General features: G+C 33.7%; 1 pseudogene; it reads left to right on the top strand.

Moving 5' to 3' along the window:
• Positions 1 to 944: 944 nt before the first annotated feature.
• On the top strand, positions 945 to 7,839 carry LOC119641842 (annotated as a pseudogene).
• The last annotated feature ends 1,937 nt before the right edge of the window (positions 7,840 to 9,776 follow it).

Below are 9,776 nucleotides of genomic sequence, written 5' to 3'. Positions count from 1 at the left end.
TATTAACTATAGAGCCAATACTTTCCAACGTTTAAGCATTTTTTTGTTTTTTTTTAAATGAAAATAAGCATAAAGAAAATATTTTTAATAGAGGACTCTAATTATTATTATACTTATAGTGAGGACCTTTCGGCCCATTCGCTGGGGCTCTAAATTATTCTAACTTATTCTGCTCTACCCTAGTCTTAACCTATTCTTATTCTACTCCTAATCTATTCTTAATCTTACACTATTCTTATTCTATTCTTATTCTCTATGTTAAACTAGCTTACTCTCTAACTTTGTCTAGCAGTCTCCTCCCGCCAGAGGCGGAGAGCCCGTGAGGCCAAAACGAGGGACGACTTTGGCTCCTCACAATATGTAAACGCACCTCTTTTATTTGATATCCATATCGCTGGTATTATTAAGAAACAATTAATCCACCAGATCGTGGTATCCGTCATATATCACCTTGAATATAATATTTGCAGACTACAACCTGCGAACGCATTTACAAACACCAATATTGCAGCAGATTATGCCAATAACATTTCAATTATGTAGAATATATCAATAGTATAATTAAGAATATAGGGAGAAAACCTGACTTCAATAAAAATCATTTAATCCAATTTTCCAACAAATAACCTGTTGACGCCGGTATTTCTTATATTTCGCTTTACCCAAAATAAAAAAAAAACCCAAAAAATTTACAAAAGGGATGGTGCATATAATATGAACTAATATGGCGGCACACCTACTTATTGCTTCAGTTAATTGTTAAGACTCCTAAAGAATATTTATTCCATGAAGCAACGGTGTTATTTTATTTTTTAATGAATTATTAATGCTATATAATCCACGCTGCACATGACGATAACAAGCAGGTTCCCTTGATAAGAATTAGCGAAATAAGTAAACGAGTTAAGTTATCAGTATGAAGTGAATTCATTTATAAATAAACCAAAAAGCACTTGGGCGTTATAGGATGTGGAGTAGTGGGCTTAACTACCGCTTTGCAGTTACTGGAAAGATTTCCAAATGCCGAAACAACTATGTTAGCCGATCGTTTTAGTGAAAATACTACCAGCTATGTGGCTGCCGGCATTTTTCGTCCGGGTACCAGCTTCATGGGTCTAAGTAAAGAAATCACAAAGTAAAATCAATCCAATGATTGTGTACAAAGTTAATAAATTTCTTTCTATTAATTTACTTTTTGCTAGACAGTGGATAGCCGACGCTTTTCATTATTGGGATGACATAAGACGTTGAAAAGACGTTGGCTGGTGTATGCCAATTGTCGGGATATATATTCTCTAGCACCTCTCCAAAAATAGTGAAAGTATATTAAAACCAAGAAAGCTATTGATATTGTAATTTTAGAATCATTCTATAGAGCACCTATTTCCAGTTTATCGTCTTGCCACAGAAGATGAATTGAAATTGTGCCAAGGCGATTGGAAATGTGGGTCGTTTTTTACTACTTGTGTAACAGAAAGTCGTTCGTTTCTACCATATGCAGCCAAAAAGTAGATTATTTTTGCATTTCTTTACTTTTTTGTAATCTCATTTTGGTTTTAAGATTTACTAACGCAGGCGGTGTTATCACTCATCATCATTTGAATTCTTTAACTCAATTGCTCAGGCTTTGGTGCTAAACAGTTGTGTATAGATAATCATTTAGTACCGATAAGGGGACACGTTACGTTAGGTGAATGTCGTCAATTTGACAGTTATAATACTGAAATTTGTTCTTACAACTTTGTGGCTGTAAAGAAGCTGTGCTGCAACATGCTTTAAAGCTTAAAAAAAGCTAAAGTAATACGTGAAATAATTGGTTTGGCCATGGAAGAGGAACAAGCAACCTGCTCCAAAATGAAAGAAGAACAGGCAACCTGCACCAAAAAGGAAGAAGAACCAGCAACCTGCTCCAAGAAGCAAACTATCGTCGTCAAATATGGCACAAAAATTGGAAGTTCTTGCACGCAGATTGGTATTGAAAATGTGGCAAACCGCCTTCAGTACCACGTAAGCTGAGAAGCCCTCTGTTTTCCAAAAGGTACGAAAAATTGGTTTTTTGTTCATTTCTCACAAACTATAGTAAATAAATATACAAAAATTTGATCGCAAATTGTGTGGGCTATGCTATACCATTCATGGAAAAAAATGAAAAAAAATTCACCACACCTATCTCTATAACGCGCAGAAATCAGCTTCAAAAACCCAGTAAAGTATGCAAATTCTTGGCCAGTTTTAAATTTGAAATGCACCTTAGCATGTCCGCCTAGTCGTCTGTCCATTTGTCTATTGGCACAACATTGCTGCAGGGGCGCCAATATGAATTTTTTTGTGGACGTTCTAATTCTATTATTATTATTACTAATAAATAAGAAGACACCAACGAAATTCCCAGGAAAACTATGTGAATCTCAGATGGGACTCCTTGGTAACAAATGAATTTGCAAATAATTAAAAGTACACATGCCAGTACTTATTTTCTTTGTTATATATTAGTTTGGGGAAAAAGGAATCCGTTATTTTTTCGGTAGATGGCTGCACTGATAGATTTCTCGTAAAGTATCGATCAAACAATTTCAGATTTATACTCGTTGGAAAGGTGACATTTCGCAGTAAAAAAAATTCTCTTGCTGTTTTTTGTTTGGTGCATTCAGTTGTGAGTTACAGCGTGTTAAAAATGGAAGTGAATAAAGAGAAAATTCGGTACATTTTACAGTTTTTCTTTGACAAAGGCGAAAATGCAAGCCAGGCGGCTAAAATTGTGAATGGTGTTTATGGTTCCGATACTGTAACAGCCAATTATGTGCAATTTTGGTTTCGTAGATTCCGTTCAGGAATTTTTGATGTTAAAGATGCACCTCGCACAGGTAGGCCGGTCGTCGAAAATGTCGATAAAATCGGAGAAATGATCGAAGTTGACCGGCATGTTAGCAGTCGTAACATCGCCCAGGAGCTAAAAATCGACCATAAAACAGTTTTAAACCATTTACACAAAGCTGGATTCAGAAAGAAGCTCGATGTTTGGGTGCCACACCAATTAACAGAAAAAAACATGATGGATCGAATTTCCATCTGCGAAGCCTTGGCCAAACGGAATGAGATAGACCCATTTCTTAAACGGATGGTGACTGGAGATGAGAAATGGATCACATATGATAACCCTGTGCGAAAACGATCGTGGTCAAAGAGCAGTGAAGCACCTCAAACGGCCAGGAAGGTTTTGCTATGCATTTGGTGGGACTGGAAGGGGATTATTTATTATGAGTTGCTTCCATATGGCCAAACGCTAAATTCTGATCTCTACTGTCAACAACTGGACCATTTGAAGATAGCGATTGACCAGAAACGGCCAGAATTGGCCAACAGGAGAAGTGTTCCACCAGGACAACGCTAAGCCACACACATCTACAGTGACTCGCCAGAAACTTCGGGAGCTTGGTTGGGAAGTTTTAATGCATCCGCCATACAGTCCGGACTTGGCACCAAGCGATTATCATCTTTTTCTTGCATTGCAAAATTTCTTTAATGATAAAAAATTGGAATGTAGGGAGGATTGTGAAAGTCGACTACTAGAATTTTTTGAAAATAGAGCCCAGGACTTCTATGAGAGAGGCATTTTAAAGTTACCTTTAAAATGGCGACAAATCATACAACAAAACGGTGCATATTTGACCCAAATCGAACAATCCGAAGCATGTTAAATAAAGTCCTGAAGTTCATATCAAAATAATGGATTTCTTTTTCCCCAAGCTAATATTTAAGAATTTTAACACACAAAATAGGAAATATATTTAATAACTTTAACACATAAAATTTGAGATATACTTAACAATTTTAATTTGAGATATATTTAATAACTTTAACACATAAAATTTGAAATATACTTAAAAATTTTAACACATTTAATTTGATATATACAGTAAAAGCTCCTTATTCGCGCTGCCTTTATTCGCGGTTTTACTATTCGCGAATTAAAAAAATGCGACCCAATTGCCATATTCGCGGCTATAAATTTCTTTATTCACGGATTTTTTGTGACTGGTTGCGGAATTGTTTTGTTTTTGAAGTTGAAACTTATTTAAAAAAAGAGAATTTAGACTTTAAAGCACGTCTAGTTTTGGACAATGCACCAAGTCATCCTCGCGAACTTGAAACTATGCATGCAAACATAAAAGTGTAATTTTTACCTCCCAACACGATAGCTGTGTTTCAACCTATGGGCCAAGGCATAATCCAGGCCTTTAAGCTCTATGCAGGAAGAAATTTGACGTAGCAAAACGCGTCATAAACAAAAAGAATCATTGGAAGAATTGAAGCCACGCACATTAAAGTCACGCTGGATAAAACTGTAACATGCTCTGACTACGGAAAATGACGAAGAATTTGTGCAAGTTTAAACTTTGGCAGCAAACATAGCCGAAATCGCGAATGGAATAGGACAAGATGGGTTCGAACAGATAGAATCAAGTCACATTCAGGAGTTGCTTGAATCGCAAGATGAACATTTGACTGAAACCAACCTGGAGGAAATGTTAAATTCACCGCCCATTGAAGAAGAGGCTTTACCAAGCACTGGAAACGCGACATTTAACTTGAAAAATCTTAGTGAAGGTTTAAGAATGGCAAATGGGTTTGGCTATTTCCTTATGAACATTGATCCGTCTATGTAACGAAGTCTTATTTTTAAGAGACAAATTGCTAATGCGACTGCTGCGTATCCGTCTGAATTGAATGAGCTTTTAGAAACTGCCAAGCAAAGCAAATTTACAAAATTCCTCAAACCATTGCTTAAGCCTTAAAATAATTAATCAAAATGTTCAAAAACTTCAATTAAATTGATTTTTTTATATGTTTGATTTCTTTTATTTTGTCACCTAGGAACGTATCCCCTATAATCTCATATAAATTACCATTCCGTTATACCGGTTTCTGTATTCACGGCATTTTTATCGAACGTATACCCCTCGAATAAGAAGCTTTTACTGTATACAAAAAAACTATAGGTGCGTCTATATATTTTTATTTCGCAATTTTTTTTATAATTTTTTGTGATATGTTTTGTTTAATTTCTCAATTATTCAATTTAAATCACTTCTTTTCGCGCTTGCCAAATTTATTCTGTTTCACAGAAAGCCGTTAGCTTGTTTTTTCCTTTACACCGTTTATAAAAAAAGTACTACGTGTAGAGAATGAAGAGAGCACAGAGTTGCTTTTAATAAATAAGAAAAATGATGAAAAATTTGCTGTACATCGTCATCACTGTCGCTGGTATTCTGTAAAGTCCCTAAATTTTTACTTAAAATTAAGAGGTACATTAAAAATAATTGCAATGTTTACTTTATTTGTAAACAAAGTTTGGTTCGTATTTAAAAGTAGATAAAAGATCATTTTTTCATACAAAACGAAAAAGAAAGTTTAATATCGTATTTCATTCGTGATTGTATGATAAACGCACATATTTTCATTTTTTCAATTTTCTTCTTGCTTATAATATCTTATAGTACCTGTAATATCTCAAATATAGCATAAATATATAAATATAATATGAGTATATTAAAGTTACGTTCGGGTACAAAACAAAATTTCCTTATTAATAAAAAAAATAAAAGCAAAAATAATTTGAAAAAAATCCATATTCGATTTTTTGAAATCATATTCTATCGAAACCGTGTTACAACTGTCGAAAAGTTTATGGCATGTCCCGACGGATTGAAATTTCAAAATTTTTTTCGAGGTTGTTTTGCAATATAGCTATTCATGATAAGACAAATCAAAAATCTGAAAACAATCACTTTACAACAGCAAAGCAAAAAACGTAATTCTTTCTTATTGGTTTTCTTAACTAAAATAAAAATTTGATTCTTTTCAAAAAAATTGTAATTTAATAAAGAAATTTAAAATTTGAGCCATCCGCCTATCGCTAATTAAAAGAAGGAAAAAACAATTACGTATGAATAGATCTTTTTTTACAACTTAAGATACTTATTTAACACACTTTGTGCGTACAAAATTTAAACCATAAAAATGCAATTTCATTATTAGCAATAACCTAAAAAAAAACCTAAAAAGGTTATGGGAACTTGATTACCGAAAGATCAAATTATGTTATATATTTATGTTATATATTTGTTTTTCAAGAATTTTGCGACAATTAAGACAAACAAATTTTGTTGTTAGAAATATGCTGCCCGGCAATGAGCGACGTGTAGATAAATTAGGATCATGTTCGCGTTGTGCAAATGATGCTAAATCGGTCTCATAAGTAGTTATTCAAATTAAGACATTTGCACAGCATATCCCCAACGCTTGTAGAGTAAATTAAAGCTATTATTGTTTTGCGTGGTTGTTGGTCTAAAAGCGTCTGAAAGCGACGTGTAAGCTAATTCTGCGTACTTAAGATCCACGATCTTGCGCTAACAAGACATTTGTCGCCATGTTAATTACTATTCGCCGTTATTGCTATTTCGTAAACTATTATTGCGAATTCCAAAAAACATATTTCAAAAAACCCACTCTTATTGTTTCCACTGTGTGGAAATAGTGATAATAAAAATGTAATAATACGCGCAATACATAAAAAATAGAGGGAATTAAATATACTTACCGCCAATAAACTGTTGAAGCAATATTTTTAGAAATTTTTTCTCGAGACAAGCTTTTTTTTATCTCTTTAGGTTTTTTTGACGCCTTTTTTGGTATTTTTAGGGTTTTTTTACATTTTTTTTCCACAAGAAAAGAAATTTAAATTTTTTTTATTCCTTTCATTTAATTTTTTTTTTCTCAATTGTCCTTCTGCACTAAGTTAATTTTCTATTCACTTTTAATTTGTCAATTTTATTCAATTTAAATACTTAACTATTTATTTATGCTTCTCTATTTTGAAAAAGAAATATACATTTATTTTTGTTCCTCCTTTAAAATTTTTTTTTTTTTTTCAATTATTAACTACCGTGAACATCTAAGTCCACTTCTAAAATGAATTTGAGTTTATATAAACTTCGACTAGGCAAATTTTTTGGTAAGAACCGTTATCTAGTTTCCCCTTGTAATTTTCCATTTCATCATCATTAAAAATGCCGTATTTATTTTTGTGCACATGTAGTTTTATATATTTTTATGGTCGCTCATTTACTTACTCTTTAAAGTTGTGAAACTCGAAGTTCGTTCATTTATTTAATCTCTATAGTTGTGAAATTCGAAGTTCGCTCATTTACTTCCTCTCTAAAGTTGTGAAATACGAAGTTCCCCTTCACATAGTTTATACAAATTACCATATGTTTAGACTAGAGAAATCGCAGGGTTGTTTTTAATACCCGAGAACAGCCAATGCTATTGAGCAGCATATGAAATGGATCCATTAATGAAAGCTTCACCATCTGTTAAAGGTAATTCGCCCAGTTTCAGTTGCATAAAAACCAAAATCGTTCTCATTTCAAACTCAACTACCACGGATTATTTTCTATACATTCTACAGCTGTTTCATATTTCGAACTCAGCTACAATTTTTCATTTCGAGTTCAACTACTACGGGTTATTTTCTATACAATATGAAATCATTTCCCCATAACATTTGTTTTTCTGGTGTAAGGTTTGGAAGAAGCGAAATTTTTTGGTCTTGAATGTCTAGTTAGCCAATTAGAGAGTCAAATAATGCAAGCCAATCGACCATTGGATAATGTTCCTCTTACTCAAAGAGATGTAATTAAAGCTCTGATACAAACATCCCATTTAACGGAGTTGCGTTTCCAGGCTGTTAACTTAAAATTAGCCTATTTACGAAAATTAGATTTTAGGAATATAAATTTCAAGGTTTTATCAGCATATGTGCATATACATGCATAAACGATCTAGAATTCCAAACGTTAAAAAATAAAACCATTATATCAACTTTTAAACAATCAAAACAATTTAAAGCGTTACATTCCGGCAAAAGAGACCATTAAACATTCTACATTACTTCACAACAACGAGAATCATCACCACCTCTAAAGTAGGCATGTATAATCTCATGGAATGCGACCGCCAAAGGTATGGTATCCGAATTACCGATTGTTAACGGTGAAGGTCCGCGCGATGAGCCTATACCACTGATAGCAGTACGAAATTCTAAAGAACCAATACTGGCAGCACGATTCATAGCATTTATAGGAGCCAGACTTATGCGTCCTCTAGCTCCGGTCAATTTTTCAGCGTACAACTCTGTTTGCTTTGATATGGTTTACACTTGGGCCCAAGCATGTTAGTGTTCAACAAATCATCAAAATGCTTGCAAACTTGCGACTTCCAACCAGCAATCTTAACTCTCTACCATAAACTGTATAGGGTAAATGTAGAATGTTGTCCACCTCTCCTTTACTACCCTTTACATGCCGTAGATTCCGGCACCTTATAGGAAATATATGATGAAATTTTCAGTTACCTTATTTTATGTTTAAACTGTTGGTGACGTTATGGCCGGAGTATAGAAATTTTCAAAGTTGATCTATGTAATTAGGGTAAACCTCTATGTGCATGTGCGGCATTTACGCTAACGTTAAAGCGCTTTACATGCTATCAACTCAAAACTAATTACTTTGCCAATTCCGACCCTTCCGACATTCCGACCTTATACTTTTTCGAGTGAAGGTATATATATGTATATACATAAATATATGTCTTCATATATGCATAAATACTTTACAAGCGGAACATTACTCTTTTGAAGGTATCAGTTACGAACCTATTGGAAGCAAATATTTCACTTTTTTCCTTTTTTTGCAGAAATTGGTTTAAAGAAATTGAAGTTTCGCGTTATAACAACAGAGAGCCTCATTTACAAAATGCGATTCTTCGAACATTTTATCGCTCTGCTATTGTAGACGGCATCATCTGTCTTGTTTATATTGTACTTAAGTGAGTAACTGCTTGGGAATGTACAACCAATCCATTCAGAACTTTTGTTTATTTATTTACATTACTTCTGTTTCAGATCAGTAATATCCGCTGATTTGGCTCAATTGCTGTTGCAATTCGAAAGACCCTCGGCTATTAGAAATAGTTCACTGCTTTCGAATACCACTCATCGTCTTATACGTTCAATAGTCTCGACCAGGGGTAACAATGAAGATAACGGTAAGAATTATGTTTGTGTACATACACTACTATAATTTATTTAATTTCAAAACTCAATAATTAAGAAAAAAACTTTTTAGTCATTTCAGTTAACAAAAACGAAGCAACTACTCAAATAGAGGAAGAGAACTGGGTATTTGTAAAAAATTTTAATGAAATTCTTCACTTTGTCTGGAACAATGGGCATTGGTTAGTTTTTTCAACACTATTGGGATGTTTTCTTATACATCATGTGGATTTACGTCAGAGATTGTTAGGTGCACGCATGCATATAGCTTGCTGTTCAGATTATTCACGTGTGCTTACTCGTTGCACTTCAAATTTACGCAAACACCTAAGTATAGATTATTCTGCTGATAAGAACAAATTATTCACGCAAAATTCTTATAGTGACATTTTCGACGCAGATGCTGACGTGTCAACTTAACCTACTTTCCACTCCATGTCACTACAATTAAATAAAGTTTTTAAAATTCTCCAATGGAACATTAATGGACTTCTTAATAATTTTGATGAACTCCGTACACTCGTAAGTGATTTCAGTCCAACCCTTATATCGCTTCAAGAGACCCATTGTAGAACCTCCTTTAATCCTATTCCACCCAAATCATATACTGGATACTTCACGAATGCTGATCGAAATTTATATTCCAAACAAGTAATTGGTG

The sequence above is a fragment of the Glossina fuscipes genome, unplaced genomic scaffold (assembly GCF_014805625.2).
Source record: "Glossina fuscipes isolate IAEA_lab_2018 unplaced genomic scaffold, Yale_Gfus_2 182, whole genome shotgun sequence".
Lineage (NCBI taxonomy): Eukaryota > Metazoa > Arthropoda > Insecta > Diptera > Glossinidae > Glossina > Glossina fuscipes.
This window is presented reverse-complemented; position numbering and strand designations above follow the sequence as displayed.